The following is a 6,829-nucleotide window of genomic DNA, read 5'->3' as shown; positions in this document are numbered from 1 at the left end:
GCCCAGTGAAGGACACGCGTGGAATTGCCCGGCGCCTCTGCGCTGGGAAGGATTCCCCCTTTCGGAGGATAATAATCACTCAGAGTATGGAGACACTTATTCGTCTTCCTTGTGAGTGTCGGAGTCAAGTCCGAACAAGATTAAGCTCAGGTTGGCGAGGGAGCAACAGAGGCTGAAGCTGGGATGTTAGATTGGCGAGCTGAACTCGCCTTGAACAGTCGCGCACGCGGCAAATGCTATGTCTCGTAGTGAGAGCCTAAACGCAAACGTAACTCTGAATCGCGTACGCGGCCGAGTCGAAGCCTGACGTTGACGTACACGTAACCGTAAATGTGCGTTGATAATACCGCGTGAGTGACGAATGCTAAGTCTTGTCGAGACGAGAAGCGAATATTCCTCGCATATAGAGTCGCGGATGCGACAACGTAGGAGTCTTGAGTAGACTTAGGCCAGCGATCGGGTGTCGCGAGAGCGCTGTGCCTCTTGCAGGGAAGTAATAGCGAGTGTGCCTCGCGTGAGAGCTGCGACCCTGGCAGCGAAGCAATAGCGAGCTTGGCTCGCGTGAGAGATGAAACGATGACTCGCGCGGAGTCGTGAGCCCGACCGTACTAAGGTCTGTAGGCGCTGATACCCGGTATGCAATACGGGAGATGTCGCGAAGAGGGACGTCCACCGCGGTGGAGGCGTCAAGGTAATCCGAAGTGATCGCGCGAAGCCTTCTCTCAATCCTCGATCGTATTGAGAAGGTGGAGATCCGTGGAGTTACCATACACTTCGTACCACGGATGCCAACGTGTCCTCGGACACTCTAGAGGCAATAGCCCAACGTGCAAACGCACTATAAAGGGCTGCGGAGAGTTGTGTAGAATTGCCGAAGACCTAAACACAAATGCCAACGTGTTTACGACACTCTTAAGGCAGTGAAGATCGATGCAGATATGCAAAAGTATACCTCTGGCGAGGCAAGTGCCCAACCTGCTTGCGCACTCAAGAAGGCGATTTGAAGCTAGCTAGAGCGTAAAAGAATACCTGATGTGCAATCGCAGTCAAAGCTGGCAACAGGCAAAAGGCCACGAGTGGTCTCGCGCGGCGCCTTATATAGGCGCCTAAGCGAACTTTACTCGCGAGTAAAGGCTCCGGGTGACGCCGACGTCGCGTAGCGGCCGCGGAAGAAATCGGCGGCGAGCGCCCGGCGCCCGCGAGTCGGGCGGCTCCTGGTGCTTGGCCGCCCGCTATACCCGTCCTATGCGGGCCTGCAGGCTCCGTACTGAACACACATCATGCTTTATTTTTTGTTCAACAACAAAGCGCCTGACAATTCCCTATGCCGCATATCTGGCTCTCCTGTTGAAAGCGCGACAAGCTCATGTAGAGCGATTTCTCGTCCATGCCGCGCACATCTAGATAACATTTTGCGTAGGTCGCTGCGTCCAGAGTTAATCCTTGAACTTGATACACCGTGGTGGCAGCATGCATGACGAACGGAAACATAAAAATGCGCGCGCCTAAGTCCTCGCCACCGCCGCCTCGGTCACCCCCCTCGTGCCAGCGACTGTGATATTCGTACGGTTTGATTCGCATCTTCCACACGGTGAATTCGAGGCATCGCTCGTCATCGGTGGCTACTCGTACGGATTCGTCGTTTAAGATCCGGATCACGATTATACGAGATCCCACCTGAGCTGGCCAGGAGTCGAGAGCGTGCACGATACGATACCGCAACCCCACGACGACGAATTGTTCATCGGCGAACGCGTCGTCGTGCGAAGTTACGTGATCTATGCCCGAAAGCCGCAACCATAAACCTCGTTCCTCGCAAGTGATATATTTGTCGAACGAGACCTGAGGCAACACGATCTGTCGCTTGTAACGCAGCGTCTCTTCGCTTAGGCCGACGCGAGCTAGGAACAAAGTGAGCAAATATCCCAATTGAGATAATTGACATTATCGTTCGACACCACGATAATTCGAGGTAACTGAGGCAACGCTGCTGGTCGTTTGAACGCGTTGGAAAAAGTCGTTTAGATCAATGCGCCTTCGAATAGGCAGCCCGTAGACAGAGTTAAAACGTACATCTTCCGACCGAGCGGTGAAATGACTCAATCGTTTCAATAACGCGGGATCTTTGGTGCGTACGTTATCGTACATGAAACAGACGTGTTCGTACGCCAAGAGCGTACGCACCGGTTGATTGGACGAGTCGCCTATGGCCGGTTGCTGATTGCAATCCCCGACGAGTACGGTGCAACGATTAACTAGCGCGACTTCGAGCAATTTCGCCAGCGAATGCTCCACGAGCGAGTACTCGTCTACGAATATGAGCTCTTTGTCATTGCGGCCGATCGGCAGTTGCGCGCAACTGCAGCAGCAGTTGGTCCAATTGTGTTTTGCGTCGATGCAACCACAGCGGTAGTTTGCGAATATTCAAATGTCTCATGAGAAACGAATCGATATTTTGAGCATGCAGAAGGCATGATATCCGAAGCGTTTTTGCGTGGAATCGACGAAACTCCGCTTCTTGACTAAATAGCACACTCGTTCGAAGCGTTGCAACAAGATGCCAAGCATGAAGGTCTTGCCGGCGCCAGCTACGCCGTCGACCACCACACGTCGACGTCCGCCGCCGCCGCCGCAGCCAGTCGCTGGCACGAGGGGGGTGACCGAGGCGGCGGCGCCGGCGGCAGTAACGATCGGTACCCGCAGAATGTTCTGCAGTGCGCCCAACACTCGCACCAGTTAGGCGGTAATTGTCGTCGGCGGTGGTTCGACGGCGGCGAGCGTTTCATTTTGTGGGACCGCCGTGTGGTGTAAGGCATTAAAAAAACCACCCGCTGCTTTCTTCGATGTCCAGTGACGACGCTTACTGGACGACGAGGCGACGTCGCGATCGCTCAGAGCACGATCGCTGTCGCTACCCTGTAGAATCACATCCACCAGACCGTGATGGACGCGAGCGTCTGGCTCCACTACTATACACGAGTCGCCGACTTCGAAAGGACGCAGACTTTCCGTAGATCTAATTGTATTGAAATCGCACGTGTCGCCGGCGCAGCCGTTAGTGGCCACGGACGACGACTACGACGATGCTGTACCGGGAGAAGGCGATGGTGTCAGTAGAGCCGACACTGCCCGTACGAACGCGTCTTCGCGAGAAAAGATTCGCGTCACGTTCTCCTGCGGCATCCATACGAAATTCATTGCGTTGCGATCGTAGGAGATAGGCAGAAACGACATCACTCTGAACCACTGAAAAAACAGCCAGATTTGTAAACGTGCTATTTCATTATCTCGGCCGCCGTCGCCGCCGCCATCGCCGCCGGCGGTAATTTCCGTCAGAATCGACAACCGGCGCATCGAGGCCAAACGCTGATTTTCCGCGTCACGATTGAGCAGACGATATCGTCGAACGGTTGCCGCCAGGCGCAGCGCTCGATCCACGAACCACTCAATCCCGCAACGACGATCGGAGCGCCGCGCGAAATAGCACGATTCGCTTTCGCTTCGTAACAAAGCTTCCACGCGATTGCGAAACTCATCGTCGTCGTGATCCTCGTCAAAGACGCAGTGTAGAAACTCCGCGATGAGTTTGTTACGGGCCGTACTGGCGTAACTGTCGTCGTAAGGGTACTCGCCGCCGCCACACGCGATCCAACCATCGTCGTAGTTGTTCTCGTCGTCCTCAGCGTCGCTGCCGACGTCATCGTCGGCCGATGACGCCGCACCGACATCCATGATGGTCCGACGACATATCTCTATGCGAGAAAGCAGCAACTTGGACGCTGTGAGATCGGTAGCCGTACTTTCTAGAATCAATCTCAGCGTGAGTCGATGCGGTTCCATCGAATCGTTCTCTTCGTGCAGCATCCGACTAGCGACTCCGACAATATTTTCCAAACGGCCTAAACTGGCCAGTTCTATATCGTCGTGATACATCGTTACTACGAGGCGGTAGGCCTCGATGCGCCGGAGTGAAAGTGGAATTAGACTAAATAAAAGAATTTACGTCTTCTCGATACATTGCCCGGCTAACCAGTACTGGTTGGTCAAGCTATCGAACGTGAATTCGTATTCCTGATCTCGGTATCGCGTCACAAAGTTTGAGGCTAAGCAAAGCCACGAGTCGGGATACATTGCCACCTTCGGCTTGCCGTGGTCCAGCAACATGACCGTGTTGTCGGTATCTACGACCTCTATGCCTTTCGGATAATACTCGGCGATTTGATCTTGGGTGGAGTGTTTGGTCTGAAAATCTTGCTTCAACGTACGAGCTTTGCAGTCCCAGTGCAAGTGCCAGATCCCAACGCCGCTGTGTTCGTCCATGGCCATCGGTTCCGGCCCGTGCAAGACAAAATCACAGTTTTTCACTTTGGTTATTTTCACATAGATGTCGATCGTGTGCTTGGCGTAGTCACACAGTATGAATTCGTCGCCGTAGTAACGGCCGTGCACGGCTTTGTTCGGCGACTCCATTTGCTGATTGACATCGTAAATCATGTGCGAGAAACTGTAAAAGTGCCGCAGAATGCCGACTGTTCCGTACGCAAACACGAATCCGGCCTGTAACACTTGAGACTTTCTTTTCGATCCGTTGAGAAAAGAATCGGTAGTGGTCGTTCGCGAGGGAATCACGCATCTCGACTCGACCAGTTTCGTTTTGGTCGCATCTGTGTATTTCTGCGCGATGAACCCGATGTCAGGAAACGTCGGGGTGTAATCCTGGCCTTTGAAGAACACGCGTCGGCACTGAGTCCAGTATTGCGCCATGTCGTTGTTTGTGCGGTAGGCTTCGTAATACGCGATCCATGGCACTTGACCGCGCATCGAGAACGCATAGTCTGGTCCGTACATTCGCAGAAACAGACACGTGGGAATGCATTCGATGCCGTACGGACTGTCCGCCACTGTGAACTGCGTCAATCGGGCATCTCGCGCATGAAAGCCTATGCCACCGTACTTGATCTCACGATGGCCCAAGACCCGCTGACAGCGTCGCCAGTCCAGCAGAAAGTTGCGCATGAGATTATCCAAGTCGACCAACGGTAACGACATTTTCGTCATTTCGAACAAGTAGTCGTAGGCCAGTACGTTCGTGTGCGTGATATACGTGCAATCGTTGTACAAACCTTCCTCTTTTCTCCGTTCCACCGTCTGAAACTTAATGTACGTTCTGGCATATTCGTAACTGGGATGGCAGGCTGCTTCGTACACGTCACCTTTCGTATAGTGAGCCGCTATCCACGGCAAGGCCATGTATACTGCGTTGGCTTGATTGCGTTTTTGACCCAACGAGAAGCAAAGATCTCGAATGATCTTGAGAACTAAATCAGCGGCGAATAGTTTTTCCTTCTCGTCCGGGGCTATCAGGATATAATAGAATAACATGAGCGTGGAAGTGATGGAGAACTCGTACCAGTTAGTACCCCAGGGGAAAACCTTGTCGAACTTCCCCTCCATTGCCTTGGCATATCGCTGGATGAAGTCGCCGGTCACTTGGAGAATGCGCGGTCTTTTGCTCGCCGAGTTCGGGTGTATGTAGTGCTGCGCCATCTTGACGAGCCAATTGCGCATATTGTCGAGGACGACGTTGTCGACGTTCCAGCGCGACTGGACCACCGTGTCGGTGGCCGGTAACGTGCGATAACGCTCCAGATCGCCGGGGTTCGGCTCGTCGGGGAGAATGATGGATGCCTTGAGAGCGCGATCCATATCGAAGCGTTTTTCCTGCAACCAAGTCGGCGGGTCAGGCACACCGAAGCGTTCGTTCATGTTGTAGTAATAGTTGTTAGCCTCATAGAAATTGTGCTGCTCGTCGGTCACGTGGAAGATCACCGTCGAGCGGTACAAGCCGAATGTAGCAACCGACAGTACGATAGTATAGTCAACATCGCGGCCGCTGCCCCCCTCTTATCACTTGGTAGCGATCTCTCTTCTCAGATCACACCGCGGCGATCGCGGTTGTCGCCACCTTGCGTAGGCCGACTAGAGCCTGACAGTGGCCCGTGGAACAATGATCCGCTCCGGCGGAAGGTTCATTCGGTGCAGTGCCGCGCCGCGAACGAGTGGCGCCGCCGACGATTTGCCGTTGCTCAGCTATGGCAGCGGCCGGCAGCAGCTCATTGCGGCAGCGGCGCCTCTTGCCGCCCAGAGACATGGAGTGCGGCTTGATGCGCGGCGTGATTTTGACATATTGGTTGTAGTTGCGATCGATACTGAATCTGTTGCACCGTGAGAGTCTGCAGAATGTCCACCATGTCATCCTTGCTAATCACATACACGTGATTCGTCTCGTCTTCCGCGGAGAGCGCGTAATGCAATTTGCCGTCTTCGAGGAAACAGGCCTCCGGGTACACCGTGGCCTCCTGCGATTGCCCGAAGAAGGACTGAATGTCCATCGGATGACACAGGATGCGCGACGTGAGCTGCGGATCGTCGAAATCGGCATAGGCATACACGGTTACGGAGGTGCCCGGGGGAACGCGGCGTACGGTACCTCCGCGTTGCACGGACGTGTAATACGTGGCTGAGCGGTTCGTGCCGTTGCGCATCACGGTATGCAGATATACGCGTTTGTTGTGCTTGTCGAGCAAGCACCACTCCTCCACGATGAAACCGCGGAACATCTCGTAGCGTTGCGCCATGACTCCAGTCGAGTTGGTCGTCATCACGGTGCCGCTGGCTCGCAGCGGATACAACGCGACCAAGCCGCCTGCCTCTTCGCCCACCCGACAGTTGGCCAAGATCCACGCTTCGTTCTCGCCGTCGAGCACGATGCTCCCGAGTTGAATGAGACTGCGGTTCGCGATGTCGTTATCCCCCAGCAGCACGAACA

Source organism: Odontomachus brunneus, unplaced genomic scaffold (assembly GCF_010583005.1).
Source record: "Odontomachus brunneus isolate Ranch 3 - 2012 unplaced genomic scaffold, Obru_v1 Obru_scaffold_277, whole genome shotgun sequence".
Taxonomy (NCBI): Eukaryota; Metazoa; Arthropoda; class Insecta; order Hymenoptera; family Formicidae; genus Odontomachus; species Odontomachus brunneus.
This window is presented reverse-complemented; position numbering follows the sequence as displayed.